The following is a 16,068-nucleotide window of genomic DNA, read 5'->3' as shown; positions in this document are numbered from 1 at the left end:
ACTGTTTTCCGTTTGCACTGGTTATCGGCATAATGTATCAGTAACCATGAACATTAATAGTGATAGACAGCTTAAATTAGGATGTATGCATGATGTGAATGTAAAATAGTGGCATTATGTGTTATTAATGTAATCAAACTGTATTGCTATGCTTTGCTACTGCAACCACTTCTCAATCAAGTAAACCGTCCCACTGCTTTTCTCACATTTTGCTGCTGTTAAAAAATGTGTTGCAAGTGTTATATGTGTTACAAATGGTTATCAGTGTGACAGTTAATGTGGAGAAGAAGTAATACACAAAATAGAGTCAGAAAGAGAATCCTATTGCATAGAGGTAGCGAGAGATGGTTGCATTACTCTTAATGTGCAGTTTTGCTTTAACGTAAAATTAGCTGTAGTCATTCTAACTTGTTACAATGATTTAGAGATAGTAATCTCTATAAAATAATAATAATAAGTATAGCAAAACAAATTATTAAAATATTGAGGCAGTATGTCTAGGTCGAGAAAGGGATCAAGGGATTGTTGCAAAGTCAAGGGATAAATGCAAAGGTACATTATTTAAGAGTAAATTGACGTAGCATGCAAATTCCAACGTGTAAATTGTTCCATTAATTTTGTTGCGCACGAAGACGGCTTACACTGACTGTTTTCCGTTTCCACTGGAAGGAGAATCCTATTGCTTAGAGGTAGCGAGAGATGGTTGCATTACTCTTAATGTGTAAAGGTTTTAAAAAGATGGTTTTGTGTGAATTTTGCTTTAACGTAAAATTAGCTGTAGACATTATAACTATGGTTAGGTTTACAATGATTTAGAGTTAGTAATCTCTATAATATAATAATTACAGAGCAAAGTATAGCAAAACAAATTAGGAAAATATTGAGGCAGTATATATAGGTCGAGATAAAGTGAATACACAAAAGGGATCAAGGGATAGTTGCAAAGTAATATCCTCATTAAGGCAGAATGTCGGAAGAGCAAGAGATTCGATGGTTGCAACATAAATCGAAATATGAGCACAGCTAAAATACAGAACAACAGTACATAATTTAAGAGTACAGTAGAATATAGTATAAATTATTTAAGATTAAATAGACTTAGAATGAAAAAAAATTTAAGTTTAAATCGTTGAGTAAATCCTTGAGTAAATCGTAAATTTTTCAGCTAAATTAAAGCTGAAATTATGATTAATTTAACAGTTCCATTACGCGGTCCTTTTCCACTGGTATAGTCATAATTTAATATCAGTAATTGCTATCCATAAATATTAAAATTGTAAGACGGTTATGTAGAATTGATATAATGAGCGGTACATTATTTTTCTGAAGCATATGGCAGAAAGACGGCATACACTGCCTTTCTCACATTTTGCTGCGGTAAAAAGAAATGTTTTGTCACTGTGTTTTAACTGTGACAGTTAAGGTGGAGAAAAAGAAGTAATACAGAAAATAGTCAAACAGTGGAAACGTTTATTTGTCATGACAGTTGATACTGGTTGAGCAATAAAACTGTTTTATTAAGATGTAAGACTAGTTTTATTCTCTACATATACGCTTTTCAGAGAGTTGTATAATATAGGCGACCAATAGGACATTTAAATGGCTTAATATTGTAGGGAGGAAGTATCGCTGTTCAAAGGTAATAGATTGAAAGCTTAGCTTGAAAATGGCCGAGAAATAGTATCGTTAGTCTAAATTTAAATTATATGCCGGTCCAATGAGAAAGCTTATATTAGACTAGTTGATCTTTGCATTACACAATCCTATTATTTTTATTATTATTATTATTAAGATCATAGTGCAGAGAGATACTCAGTTAATGTCAGAGATACTCGGTTATTGTCAGAAAAGCAATAAAACTGTTTATATCGTTAGCGAGCGATAGTTACATTACTCTTAGTATGTGCAGCATGTCTGGTAGCAAATGCATGGTTTTGTGAACATTTTGCATTACCGTACAATTAGCGGTAGAACCCATTGGAGTGAATAGATTTAAGCGGATTTTGAGATAGTACTCTCTATTTCTAATAAGAAATAAAGAAAAATAAGTCAGGATGGTGTGTCAGGACTGTCACATACTCAATGTGACAGTTGATGTGGAGAATTACAAATATGCAAAATAGAGCAAAAGAGTACATGGTTTATTTTGATGTATGATAGTTTTATTGCATGCTTGATGTGGATGATTAAAATCGTTTAGTGATTTAGCATAAGAATGAAAAGGCATAACATGGCAATGAGACAAACTCCATTAGAGATGTGAGCTAGATGAAATGATGAAATGTCTCTGTATAGCCCAGATTGTCTTCTGTTATCACTTAGCCTACCCTCTAAATTCACTAGCCTCTCTATATACACCAGCATGTTTACACTAGCCGGTCTTCTGCATACAATAGCCTGTCTTCGATATACACTAGCCTATGTTCTGAATACACTAGCCCGTCTTCTGTCTTCTGTATGGCCTAGCCTGTCTTCTGTATACATTAGTCTCTCTGTATAAACTAGCATCTCTGTATACCCCAAACTGTCTTCTGTAAAAACTTGTCTATCTTTATAGCCTGTCTAGCCTTTCTTCTGTACACACTAGCTTCTCTGTATACACTAACCAGGCTTCTATATACAATAACTTCACTCTATGCACTAGCTTCTCTGTATAATCTAGCCTCTCTATATACCCTAGATAGTTTTCTGCATACACAAACCTCTTCGTAGAAGCCTTTATTCTGTATTCACTAGCCTTTCTTCTGTATGCTCTAGTCTTCTATATATACTAGCTTCTCTGTACACCCTTACATCTCTGTAATACACTAAACCCTCTGTATACCACAGCCTGTCTTCTGTATACACTAGACTGTAAAAACTAGCTAGAATACGCCAGCCTGTCTTCTTTACCCACTAGACTCTCTGTATACACTACCCAGTCTTCTGTATACACTGTCAGCTTGGATGTATACCCAAGCCTGTCTTCTGTATACACTAGCTTCTCTATATGCACTGTCCTTTCTCGACTCTCACACTCGACTCTCTCTATACACTAACCTCTCTATATACACTAACATCTTTGTATATACTAGCCTCTCTTTAAACTAGCCTCTCTGTGTACCCCAGCTTCACTGTTTACTCTAGCATCTCTGTATACTCAAGCCTATCTACATACACGAGTCTGTATTCTGTATTCACTAGCCTTTCTTCTGTATGCTGTAGTCTTCTATATATACGAGCTTCTCTGTACACCCTAGCACTGTAACAGTGCTAGGTTCCTGTATTACAGAAACAGCACACCAGCAATAAGGTGTATACTGTGCAGGAGGCACACAACACCCACTCTAACTTCTGCACTGCAGATGCATGTATTGCAGAAATTGAACACCAGTAATAAAGGGTAGCTTCAGGTGTGTACTGTGCAGGAGGCACATAACACCCACTGTAACAGTGCCCGGTTCCCAAGCAGAAAAGACACTGTCCCTGCCTATCGTCCTCTTTCCCTGACCACCGCAACACACTATACAAGGCCGCCGCGCTGGCGTCCTTATATAGTGTGGGGTGTGTACTAAACCCTCCTGAGCTATAATTGGCCACAGGAATCCTGCCTGTGGTGAATTGAGGCTCTCCTCACAGAGGATGTCACATCTGTTCTTATTATATAGAACCTATTATGCTCTTCGTAAACTTTTTCAGTTTGGCCGAACGGCCGGACGCAAGTTGCCCCCGGTGCGGGAACATAGGGGGAGACATGATGCACATGTTTTGGAGATGCCCGAAGTTGATCCGCTACTGGACAGAGGTGACAGGAACCATTGATCGGGTGTTTGGAACCTCCACCAGGATGGAGGCGAAGTATTGTCTCCTGGGATTAGTTGAAGGAATTGGAAACCCGGGAAGTAGCCAGATGGCAGTTCTGAGATGCCTATTTTAGGCAAGGAAACTGATTGCCCAACCCTGCTTAGCCTCCAATGTTGGCAATGACTTGTTTTTTTTCGCTTGTTTCCCAAAATAACCATGTTGGCGTTTGTCAAGATGGTTGAGAGTGCCCGAAGAGATCGCCTATGGCCCCATCACCTTGAAAGTGCCTGATCTTGTCTGATCTCGGAGGCTAAGCATTGTCGGGCCTGATTAGTAACTGGATGGGAGACCAACTGGGAATACCAGGTGCCGTAGTATTCTTTTTATGTTGTTGGCGTTGACATGGTTTTTTTTTCCGCTTGTTTCCCAAGGTGGTCATCTTGGCATTTGTCAAGAGGGCTGAGAGAGCCCAAAGAAATCTCCTACGGCCACATCCCCCTGAAAGCGCCCGATCTCATCTGATCTCAGAGGCTAAGCAGGGTCCGGCCTGGATAGTACCTAATTAAAGGTGCCGTAGGAATCTTTTTATATTGTTGGCTTTGACCTGTTTTTCTTTCGCTTGTTTCCCAAGGTGACCATTTTAGCATCAGTCAGGAGTTTTGAGTATGTCCCAAAGCGTTCGCCTGAGGTCACATCACCCTGAAAGCGCCCGATCTCAGAGGCTAAGCAGGTTCTGGGTCAGATGGGAGACCGCCAGGGTCTATGTTGTTGGCGTTGACCTGTTTTTTTTCACTTGTTTCCCAAGATAACCATCTTGGTATTTGTCAAGAGGGTTGAGAGTGTCTAAATAGAACACCTATGGCCACATCACCCTGAAAGCGCACAATCTCATCTGATCTTGGAGGCCTAGCAGTGTACGGCCTGGTTAATACCTGTATGGGAGACCATCTGTGAATACCAGGTGCCGTAGGCTTCTTTTTATGTTGTTGGCGTTTACCTGTTTATTTTCGCTTGTTTACCAAGGTGACCATCTTGGCGTTTAACAAGAGGGTTGAGAGTGCCCAAAGAGATCACCTACGGCCCCATCACCCTGAAAGCGCCCAATCTCATCTGATCTCAGAGGCTAAACAGTGTCGGGCCTGGTTATTACCTGGATGGGAGATCGCCTGTAAATACCAGGTGCCATAGGCTTCTTTTTATGTTGTTGGCTTTGACTTGTTTTTTTTGTTTGTTTCCCAAGGTGACCATCTTGGCGTTTGTCAAGAGGGTTGAGCGTGCATTTGATCTCAGATGCTAAGCAGGGTTGGGACCTGGTTAGTACCTGGATGGGATACCGCCTGGGATTTCTCTATGCCATAGGCTTTAGTTTTAAGTTGTTAGCATTGACTTATTTTTTTTATTTGTATTATTCTTTTATTAAGTAGAACATAAATATGACAGTCAACCATACATCATGACCCAGGGTCACAATTACATGGTAACAAAAAATAGGCAGCCAAATAACTCTGGGTTCTCAGCGGGGAGTCCTACAGTTTCATGCAGAAAAGAGAGAAACCCCACCTCCGAAATGTAGTACAGTAGTACTGAGTAACGGAGTAGTGCAGCTCCGTTGAGACAAATGTAATCATGGAGAACAACTGGGACCACAGCGAGCCAGCTTATCATGACCTACGTGAACCAGAGTAAAATATGAGCCGGTCATGTCCAAAACCCTGGGGTTCTTCTGGGTCCCGAAGGCTAATAAGGAGACAAGGCATAGTCAAAAGGGAGGACGGGGGAAGAAGAGAGTGCAAAGACGGAAAGAGAGGAGGTGGGGGGATGGCGGCGGGGAAAAAAAGAAAAATAAAGACAAAAAGGGAGGGGGGGAATGCCACCCAGGGCAGACATGGCCTACGTAGGTAAACGTTAGATGTTCAGTTGTTTTCTGGGACAGAGGCACTGCTCACCTCCCGAATGTAGTCTCGAGTACCAGTAAAATACCTACAGGGCCTCCATGTAACACTAAATGCCTCTTCAGTGTTGTGAAGGGTGGCGGTCAATTCTTCCATCCTGAGAATATGATTGACTTTGGAATACCACAGCACCTTGGATGGGGGCTGAGGCTGCCTCCACAGTGCGGGAATGCAGGCCCAGGCGGCATTCAGGAGTTGCATCGTGAGGGTTTTTTTGTATTTTCGAACAGGCTGTTCGGTCAAGTGTAGAAGGCATGCTGCTGGGAACCCAAAAGTTCCTCAAGGCCGGGCATGCCCAGAAAAGGTGTCCCATGGTCCCCGTATCTGAATTTCACCTCCAACAAACATCCGGGATTGATCTATCCATTTTATTCAGAAGGTATGGGACTCTATACCAGCGTGAGACTATCTTGTATCCTGATTCTTGATATTGGTTTGCGATGGAAGCATTATGTACTAAGGTCAGGATCTTCCCTATCTGTTGTGGGATAAATGTGATGCCTAAGTCCCTCTCCCATTTGTGGATAAATGGTGGGGATCGACTCCTCCTCCTGACTACTCAATAGGTTGTACAAGAGGGAGAGGGTGTGTCGCACAGGTTCCCTTTTGTGACAGATGGATTCATAGGGTGTCAGGTACATGCGCCGCATGGATTAAATTGAGGACTTGGGCCGTATTGTCTCTAACTTCCGACTTATTTGTATTTATTTTGCTTGTTTCCCAAGGTGACCATCTTGGCGTTTGTTAAGAGGGTTGAAAGTGCCTGAAGAGATTTCCTGCGGGCACATCACCCTGAAAGCACCCGATCTCGTTTGATGTTGGAGGCTAAGAAGAGTCGGGCCTTGTTAGTACCTGGATGGGAGACTGCCTGGGAATACCAGGTGTCATAGACTTCTTTTTATGTTGTTGGCGTTGACCTGTTTTTTTTTCGCTTGTTTCCCAAAGTGACCATCTTGGTGTTTGTCAAGAGGGTTGAGAGTGCCTGAAGAGATTGCCTATGGCCACATCACTCTGAAAGCACCCAATCTCGTCTGATCTTGGAGGCTAAGAAGAGTCGGGCCTGGTTAGTACCTGGATGGGAGACCACCTGGGAATACCAGTTATTGTAGGCTTCTTTTTATGTCGTTGGCGTTGATTCGTTTTTTTTTTTTGCTTGTTTCCCAAGGGGACCATCTTGGCATTTGTCAAGAGGGTTGAGAGTGCCCAAAGAGATCGCTTACAGCAGCATCACCCTGAAAGAGCCCTATCTCTTCTCTTCTCTGAGGCTAAGAAGGGTTGGGCCTAGTGGGTACCTGGATGGGAGATGGCGTTGGAATACCAGGTGCCGTATTCTTCTTTTTATGTTGTTGACATTGACCTGTTTTTTTTTCGCTTGTATCTCAAGGTGACTATCTTGGCATTTGTCAAGAGGGTTGAGAATGCCCAAAGAGATTGCCTATGGGCACATAACCCTGAAAGCGCCCGATCTCCTCTGATCTCAGAAGCTAAACAGGGTGGGGCCTTGCTAGTACCTGGATTGGAGACCACCTGGGAATACTAGGTGCTGTAGGCTTCCTTTTATGTTGTTGGCCTTGACCTGTTTTTTTTTTCACTTGTTTCCCAAGGTGACCATCTTGGCGTTTGTCAAGAGGGTTGAAAGTGCCTGAAGAGTATGCCTACGGGCACATCACCCTGAAAGCACCCGATCTCGTTTGATGTTGGAGGCTAAGAAGAGTCGGGCCTTGTTAGTACCTGGATGGGAGACCGCCTGGGAATACCAGGTGTCGTAGACTTCTTTTTATGTTGTTGGCGTTGACCTGTTTTTTTTCCGCTTTTTTCCCAAAGTGACCATCTTGGTGTTTGTCAAGAGGGTTGAGAGTGCCTGAAGAGATTGCCTATGGCCACATCACTCTGAAAGCACCCAATCTCGTCTGATCTTGGAGGCTAAGAAGAGTCGGGCCTGGTTAGTACCTGGATGGGAGACCACCAGGGAAAACCAGTTATTGTAGGCTTCTTTTTATGTTGTTGCCGTTGATTCGGGTTTTTTTTTGCTTGTTTCCCAAGGTGACCATCTTGGCATTTGTCAAGAGGGTTGAGAGTGCCCAAAGAGATCGCTTACAGCAGCATCACCCTGAAAGAGCCCTATCTCTTCTCTTCTCTGAGGCTAAGAAGGGTTGGGCCTGGTTTGTACCTGGATGGGAGATATCGTTGGAATACCAGGTGCCGTATTCTTCTTTTTATGTTGTTGACATTGACCTGTTTTTTTTCGCTTGTATCTCAAGGTGACTATCTTGGCATTTGTCAAGAGGGTTGAGAATGCCCAAAGAGATTGCCTATGGGCACATAACCCTGAAAGCACCCAATCTCCTCTGATCTCAGAAGCTAAACAGGGTTGGGCCTTGCTAGTACCTGGATTGGAGACCACCTGGGAATACTAGGTGCTGTAGGCCTCTTTTTATGTTGTTGGCCTTGACCTGTTTTTTTTTTCACTTGTTTCCCAAGGTGACCATCTTGGCGTTTGTCAAGAGGGTTGAGAGTGCCCGAAGAGATCACCTACGGCCCCATCACCCTGAAAGCACCCAATCTCGTCTGATCTCGGATGCTAAACAGTGTCGGGCCTGGTTAGTACCTGGATGGGAGACCGCCTGGGAATACCAGGTGCCATAGGCATCTTTTTTTATATTTTTTTATTTTGTAGTATGCGACATACAATGCAAAGGCAACTTCACAGAATGTGTTATACAAATAGTTACAAACAAACGATCATATTGCATGGATATCAGAGCCAATGGTAAGAAGTCTGAGGAGAATAGCACGTGTACAGCTTTGCGGTCATATCAAGATGAGATTAAAGCTCCATCTCGTTGGGATCCTCTACCACTTAAAATATTATTGATACTAGCCCTGCTACCCTCGAAGAGTTTAGCTATCCATAGATAGGGGAAGAGTATTGTGTAGTAGTCAAATGGGGTCGGAACATACCATTTTCTTTTCCCTTTTTTGAGTTAAGAAGGGAAATAGTAGAACTGAAAGGAGGGAGAAGGGGAAAGAGAAGATCGGGGAAGGAAATGTCAGAAAAGCAAAAGAAGGGGTAAGGGGGTGTTGTGGGTAGAGTGGATAGGATGGGGTCCCCTCCCAGGAAGCAAGAGACGCCCTCGGCTCACCAGCTCATCAGCTGTCCAACGTTTAGAACAGCGATCTCCAACGATCACCATGAGCTTACTATGTCTCGTGCAGGTATTCTTCCGAAAAGCGAAACTGGGTCCAGTAGAACCATCTGTTCCCATGCTCCTCCGTTTTATCCCTCATCGTGGCAGTCAGGTCTTCCATTCGTTCAATATCATTTACCCTTGCGAACCACTGGGTCACCATTGGAGCAGATTGCTCTTTCCACTGACTTGGGATGCAGGCCCTAGCTGCATTGAGGAGATGTTTAAGTAAGGACTTATGATAACGCTTTCTCGACATAAGAGTTAGATTGGGAAGAACTGCTGCGGGATCATTGGCTAAGGAAATGTCTGTGAACTTGTGGATGAGTCTCAGGACAGGCTGCCAGAATGTTTGTAATTTAGGGCATTCCCAGAAAATGTGGGTGCCAGCCTGTTGCCCACAGCGACAGCAGCGGTCAGATTGACCGGGGAATATTTTGGCCAACACCACCGGTGTACGATACCAGCGTGTGATCAGCTTATATGAGATCTCCTGATATTTACTGCAGAGTGACGACTTATGGGCGAAAAAGAGTATTCTGTCCTTCTGTGGTTTGGAGAATGTAGTTTGTAAGTCCCTTTTCCATTTAGCTAGGAAGGGTGGATCCGTGGAGGATTGTGCGTCTGTCAGGATTTGGTAGGACCTAGAGAGGGAACCACGAATTGGGCCATCATCCAGGCAAAGTTCCTCGAAGGGGTGGAATTGTCTAGAGAAGAACAAATGGTTAGGTAGTGATCCGAGGAAATGGATTAGCTGTCTAGCTCTCCAGCTATCCAATGCAACAGGTACTTGCTCTAGCAGTATGGTCCCCATGGGAATCAAGCCCGTGGGTCCAAGAAATAGGGCTGCTCTCAGAAGCCCTTTCGGGGCTTGCCTGGTAAAGGCCAGGTCAGACAGGCCCGGAGGGAATCTAGGATGTCCAATAATTGGGGTCATAGGAGAAGGGAAGTTAGTCAAGTGGGAAAGGTGAAAAAAACTATCCATCTCGGCGAGCGAGGGGCCAATTAACGGGTGAGTAGTCACACAGGGCTCCAATGGCCTCCCCGCCCAAGGCAGACCAGCCAGTGGAACCCCCGCCATCTCCTGCTCTAGCTTGACCCATAGCTTCAGTTCCCCATGCCGGTGTCTTATCACATATGGTCCCCCATCGGATAGTGTCCGCTGTGTACTGCGCATGCGCAGTACATAGCAACACAGATTCCGAAAATTGCCGAGCATGAACGGCGCCTGCGCACTGAGTCCAGGTTCTATCCCCACTATCCAAGTGGACATAGAGTAAGAATATAAAAGAGCCGAGCGCAGCGAGGCCGAGCCCGAAGCGTGGCGAGCGAAGCTCGCCTGCGAGGGGCCCTCTAATATTCACAACCCTATGTCCGCTTGGATGGTGGGGCTACCACCTCCACTCACCACGCAGGCGCCGTTCAGCTTCAGAGATTTTCCGAAGCTTCGTCTACTCCGTGCTGCGCATGCGCAGTACGGCGCAGAGACTATATCATGGCCGGACAGTATATGGCAGAACACCGGCACCAATCAACCACCGGTGTCATATGCGTCGCTGTGTAATATAGAGCAGGGTCCGGGAAGCCAATACCTCCCCGCAATTTCGGTCGCAATAGCATTGCCCTACCAATACGCATATGTTTTCTGCGCCAGAGGAACTTGATAAAGATTGAGCGAACCGCATGAAAGAAAGTCTGGGGTATTTTGATAGGTAAGGCTTGTAGTAGATACAGAAGTCGTGGCATCGCGTTCATCTTCAACACATTACAGCGTCCGAACCATGTAAGCCCATAGGCTTCTTTTTATGTTGTTGGCTTTGACCTGTTTTTTTTGCTTGCTTCTCAAGGCGACCACCTTGGCGTTTGTCAAGAGGGTTGGGCGTGTCTTGAAGAGAATGCTTACGCCCACATCAACCTGAAAGCACCCGATCTCGTCTGATTTCAGAGGCTAAGCAGCATCAGGCCTGGTTAGTACCTGGATGGGAGACTGCCTGGGAAGACCAGGTGCCATAGAAGGATCTGGTCTGGTTAGTGTCTTGATTGGGAGATCGCCTGGGAATACTGGATGCCATAGGCTTCTTTTTATGTTGTTGGCTTTGACCTGTTTTTTTTAGCTTTTTTCCCAAGGTGACCATCTTGGCCTTTGTCAAGAGGCTTTAGAGTGCCCAAAGAGAGTGCCTACGGCCAAATCACCCTGAAAGAGGCCAATCTCATCTGATCTCGGAGGCTAAGCAGTGATGGGCCTGGTTAGTACCCGGATGGGAGACAGCTTGGGAATACCAGGTGCCGTAGGCTTCTCATTATGTTGTCGGCGTTGACCTGTTTTATTTTCCCTTGTTTCCCAAGGTGACCATCTTGGCATGTGTCAACAGGGTTGAGAGTGAACAAATTGCCTACGAGCACAACACCCTGAAAGCGCCCAATCTCGTTTGGTCTCAGAGGCTAAGCAGGGTTGGGCCTGGTTTGTACCTGGATGGGAGACTGCCTGGGCTTTCCAGATGCCGCAGGCTTATTTTTATGTTGTTGGTGTTGACCTGTTTTTTTGCTTCTTTCCCAAAGTGATCATCTTGGCATTTGTCAAGAGGGTTGAGAGTGCCTAAAGAGATCACTTACAGCCGCATCACCCTGAAAGCACCCTATCTCTTCTGATCTCAGAGGCTAAGAAGGGTTGGGCCTAGTTAGTACTTGAATGGTAGACGGCCTTGGAATACCAGGTGCCGTATTCTTCTTTTTATGTTGTTGGCGTTGACCTGTTTTTTTTCGCTTGTTTCCCAGGGTGACTATCTTGGCATTTTTCAAGAGGGATGAGAGTGCCCAAAGAGATTGCCTATGGGCACATCACCCTGAAAGCGCCCAATCTCCGCTGATCTCAGAGGCTAGAAAGGGTCGCGCCTTGTTAATACCTGGATGGGAGACCGCCTGGAAATACCAGGTGCGGTAGGCTTCTTTTTATGTTGTTGGCGTTGACTTGTTTTTTTTGTTTGTTTCCCAAGGTGACCATCTTGGCGTTTGTCAAGAGGGTTGAGCGTGCCAGAAAAAATCTACTATGGCTGCATCACCCTGAAAGAGCCAAATCTCATTTGATCTCAGAGGCTAAGCAGAGTTGGGACCTGGTTAGTACCTGGATGGGAGACCGCCTGGGATTTCTCAATGCCATAGGCTTTTTTTTTAAGTTGTTGGCATTGACTTATTTTTAAAAAATAAAAATAAAGACAAAAAGGGAGGGGGGGGGGAATGCCACCCAGGGCAGACATGGCCTACGTAGGTAAACGTTAGATGTTCAGTCGTTTTCTGGGACAGGGGCACTGCTCACCTCCTGAATGTAGTCTCAAGTACCAGTAAAATACCTCCAGGGCCTCCATGTAACACTAAATGCCTCTTCAGTGTTGTGAAGGGTGGCGGTCAATTCTTCCATCCGGAGAATATGATTGACTTTGGAATACCACAGCACCTTGGATGGGGGCTGAGGCTTCCTCCACAGAGTGGGAATGCAGGCCCGGGCGGCGTTCAGGAGTTCGTGAGGGTTTTTTTGTATTTTCGAACAGGCTGTTTGGTCAAGTGTAGAAGGCACGCTGCTGGGTTGTCTGCGATATCTACATTTCTGAGAGTTTTTATCGTCCCGGTCACCTCCACCCAAAAGTTCCTCAAGGCCGGGCATGCCCAGAAAATGTGTCCCATGGTCCCCGTATCTGAATTGCACCTCCAACAAACATCCGGGATCGATCTATTCATTTTATTCAGAAGGTATGGGACTCTATACCAGCGTGAGACTATCTTGTATCCTGATTCTTGATATTGGTTTGCGATGGAAGCTTTATGTACTAATGTCAGGATCTTCCCTATCTGTTGTGGGGTAAATGTGATGCCAAAGTCCCTCTCCCATTTGTGGATAAATGGTGGGGTCGACTCCTCCTCCTGACTACTCAATAGGTTGTACAGGAGGGAGAGGGTGTGTCGCACAGGTTCCTTTTTGTGACAGATGGATTCATAGGGCGTCAGGTCTCTAAAAGTGTAGGGGGCCCTTTGTATGGCCAGAAGAAAGTGACGAAGTTGATAAGCACTAAACAAGTCAAGCGGAGGGTCAGAAAGCTCGGCGACAGTTTGCGTGGTCGGGAGCCCTCCTGAGGGCCACACCTCTCCCAGACGCTGTTTCCCCACCACTGTCAACTGTCGCAGTTTCTTGTTGGTAATTCCCGGTGGGAAGTCTGGATTACCTATAACCGGAGTCATTGGTGACGGCAGGGGAGCAATGTGTGTGCAGCGGAACAACCTCCGCACAACAGCCAACGTGGCTCCCACTACGGGGTGATCTCTGAGTTCTTTTGGTAGGGAGGACAGGAGCCACGGGAAGGTCAATAGGGGAATGGATCCATCCTCAATCTCCATCTCCACCCACTGCTTGTGTGGGTCATTACAATGCCAATCAACGACTCTCGCTAGCAGAGTCGCTCTGTAGTATTGTCTCAGATCTGGGAGACCCAGACCCCCCCTTGTCCTTTGGTCTGGCAAGCAATTGCAAATGGGCTCTGGGCGGTTTGCGCGCCCAAATAAAGTCCTGGAGCAGCACCTGCAGTTGTCTGAAAAAAATTGGGGGTAACCGGATCGGTAATGTCTGGAACAAGTATAAGATCCGCGGGAGGGCCGTCATTTTGAATGCATTACAGCGCCCGAACCAGGTCAGTGTTAAAGCATGCCAGTTTCCCAAATCAGATTTCAGTCTATTCAGGAGAGGGACAAAATTAAGCAGGTACAATTGCGCCAAATCCGCTGCGATGTCAATGCCCAGGTACCTTATAGATTTTTCAGCTCAGTAGAATGGAAAAGCGGAGCGTAGCCTCTTGGCCTCACCATCCGGGACCGATATATTCAATACAGCCGACGGTGCAATTGATTTTATAGTTTGATAGGGTGCCATATCGCCGGAGAGCCACGAGTATATTGGGAAGCGAAATGTGTGGATTGGAGACGAAAAAAATTAGATCGTCAGCGTACGCCGCAATTTTGTGGTGTGCCGAGGGTTTGGATATGCCTGTAATATTCGGGTCATTCCGAACGTGACACATAAGTGGTTCCAGTGTCAGAATAAAAATTAGGGGAGACAGAGGGCACCCCTGCCTCGTCCCATTAGTGATGGGGAAAGAGTCTGAGCACTCTGAAAGCACCCAATCTCGTCTGATCTTGGAGGCTAAGAAGAGTCAGGCCTGGTTAGTACCTGGATGGGAGACCACCTGGGAATACCAGTTATTGTAGGCTTCTTTTTATGTTGTTGGCGTTGATTCGTTTTTTTTTCCGCTTGTTTCCCAAGGTGATCATCTTGGCATTTGTCAAGAGGGCTGAGAGAGCCCAAAGTGTTCTCCTACGGCCACATCCTCCTGAAAGTGCCCGATCTCATCTGATCTCAGAGGCTAAGCAGGGTCCGGCCTGGATAGTACCTAATTAAAGGTGCCGTAGGAATCTTTTTACATTGTTGGCTTTGACCTGTTTTTCTTTCGCTTGTTTCCCAAGGTGACCATTTTAGCATCAGTCAAGAGTTTTGAGTATGTCCCAAAGCATTTGCCTGTGGTCACATCACCCTGAAAGCGCCCGATCTCAGAGGCTAAGCAGGGTCTGGGTCAGATGGGAGACTGCCATGGTCTATGTTGTTGGCGTTGACCTGTTTTTTTTCACTTGTTTCCCAAGATAACCATCTTGGTATTTGTCAAGAGGGTTGAGAGTGTCTAAATAGAACACCTATGGCCACATCACCCTGAAAGCGCACAATCTCATCTGATCTCGGAGGCCTAGCAGTGTACGGCCTGGTTAATACCTGTATGGGAGACCATCTGTGATACCAGGTGCCGTAGGCTTCTTTTTATGTTGTTGGCGTTTACCTGTTTATTTTCGCTTGTTTCCCAAGGTGACCATCTTGGCGTTTAACAAGAGGGTTGAGAGTGCCCAAAGAGATCACCTACGGCCCCATCACCCTGAAAGCACCCAATCTCATCTGATCTCAGAGGCTAAACAGTGTCGGGCCTGGTTAGTACCTGGATGGGAGACTGCCTGGGAATACCAGGTGCCATAGGCTTCTCTTTATGTTGTTGGCTTTGAACTGTTTTTTTCGCTTGTTTCTCAAGGCGACCATCTTGGCGTTTGTCAAGAGGGTTGGGCGTGTCTTGAAGAGAACGCTTACGGCCACATCACCCTGAAAGCACCCGATCTCGTCTGATTTCAGAGGCTTAGCAGCGTCAGGCCTGGTTAGTTCCTGGATGGGAGACTGCCTGGGAAGACCAGGTGACATAGAAGGATCTGGCCTGGTTAGTGTCTTGATTGGGAGATCGCCTGGGAATACCGGATGCCGTAGGATTCTTTTTATGTTGTTGGCTTTGACATGTTTGACATGTTTGACTGTTTTTTTTCCCTTGTTTCCCAAGGTGACCATCTTGGCATTTGTCAAGAGGGTTGAGAGTGTACAGAGAAATTGCCTACGGGCACAACACCCTGAAAGCGCCCAATCTCGTTTGGTCTCAGAGGCTAAGCAGGGTTGGGCCTGGTTTGTACCTGGATGGGAGACCGCCTGGGTTTTCCAAATGCCGCATGCTTCTTTTTATGTTGTTGGCATTGACTTGTTTTTTTTGTTTGTTTCCCAAGGTGACCATCTTGGCGTTTGTCAAGAGTGTTGAGCGTGCATTTGATCTCAGAGGCTAAGCAGGGTTGGGACCTGGTTAGTACCTGGATGGGAGACCGCCTGGGATTTCTCAATGCCATAGGCTTTAGTTTTAAGTTGTTGGCATTGACTTATTTTTTTTATTTTTATTATTCTTTTATTAAGTAGAACAACATAAATATAACAGTCAACCATACAGCATGACCCAGGGTCACAATTACATGGTAACAAAAAATAGGCAGCCAAATAACTCTGGGTTCTCAGAGGGGAGTCCTAGAGTTTCATTCAGAAAAGAGAGAAACCCCACCTCCGACATGTAGTACAGTATAACTAATGCAGCTCCGTTCGGACAAATGTAATCATGGAGAACAACTGGGACCACAGCGAGCCAGCTTATCTTGACCTACGTGAACCAGAGTAAAATATGAGCCGGTCATGTTCAGAACCCTGGGGTTCTTCTGGGTCCCGAAGGCTAGTAAGGAGACAAGGCATAGTCAAAAGG

At 45.5% G+C, this 16,068-nt stretch overlaps 9 pseudogenes; all 9 read left to right on the top strand.

Annotated features, from left to right (window-relative positions):
* Positions 1-4,042: 4,042 nt before the first annotated feature.
* Positions 4,043-4,161, top strand: LOC143937137 (5S ribosomal RNA; annotated as a pseudogene).
* A 2,567-nt stretch (positions 4,162-6,728) lies between these two features.
* LOC143937772 (5S ribosomal RNA) lies at positions 6,729-6,847 on the top strand (annotated as a pseudogene).
* Positions 6,848-7,168: 321 nt separating this feature from the next.
* Positions 7,169-7,287, top strand: LOC143936578 (5S ribosomal RNA; annotated as a pseudogene).
* Positions 7,288-7,388: 101 nt separating this feature from the next.
* Positions 7,389-7,507, top strand: LOC143936762 (5S ribosomal RNA; annotated as a pseudogene).
* A 100-nt stretch (positions 7,508-7,607) lies between these two features.
* LOC143937280 (5S ribosomal RNA) lies at positions 7,608-7,726 on the top strand (annotated as a pseudogene).
* Positions 7,727-8,045: 319 nt separating this feature from the next.
* On the top strand, positions 8,046-8,164 carry LOC143936724 (5S ribosomal RNA; annotated as a pseudogene).
* A 101-nt stretch (positions 8,165-8,265) lies between these two features.
* Positions 8,266-8,384, top strand: LOC143937121 (5S ribosomal RNA; annotated as a pseudogene).
* A 2,715-nt stretch (positions 8,385-11,099) lies between these two features.
* LOC143937786 (5S ribosomal RNA) lies at positions 11,100-11,218 on the top strand (annotated as a pseudogene).
* Positions 11,219-14,868: 3,650 nt separating this feature from the next.
* On the top strand, positions 14,869-14,987 carry LOC143937718 (5S ribosomal RNA; annotated as a pseudogene).
* The last annotated feature ends 1,081 nt before the right edge of the window (positions 14,988-16,068 follow it).

The sequence above is a fragment of the Lithobates pipiens genome, unplaced genomic scaffold (genome assembly GCF_037356315.1).
Source record: "Lithobates pipiens isolate NorthernLeopardFrog02 unplaced genomic scaffold, aLitPip1_a1.2 Scaffold_28, whole genome shotgun sequence".
Taxonomy (NCBI): domain Eukaryota; kingdom Metazoa; phylum Chordata; class Amphibia; order Anura; family Ranidae; genus Lithobates; species Lithobates pipiens.
This window is presented reverse-complemented; position numbering and strand designations above follow the sequence as displayed.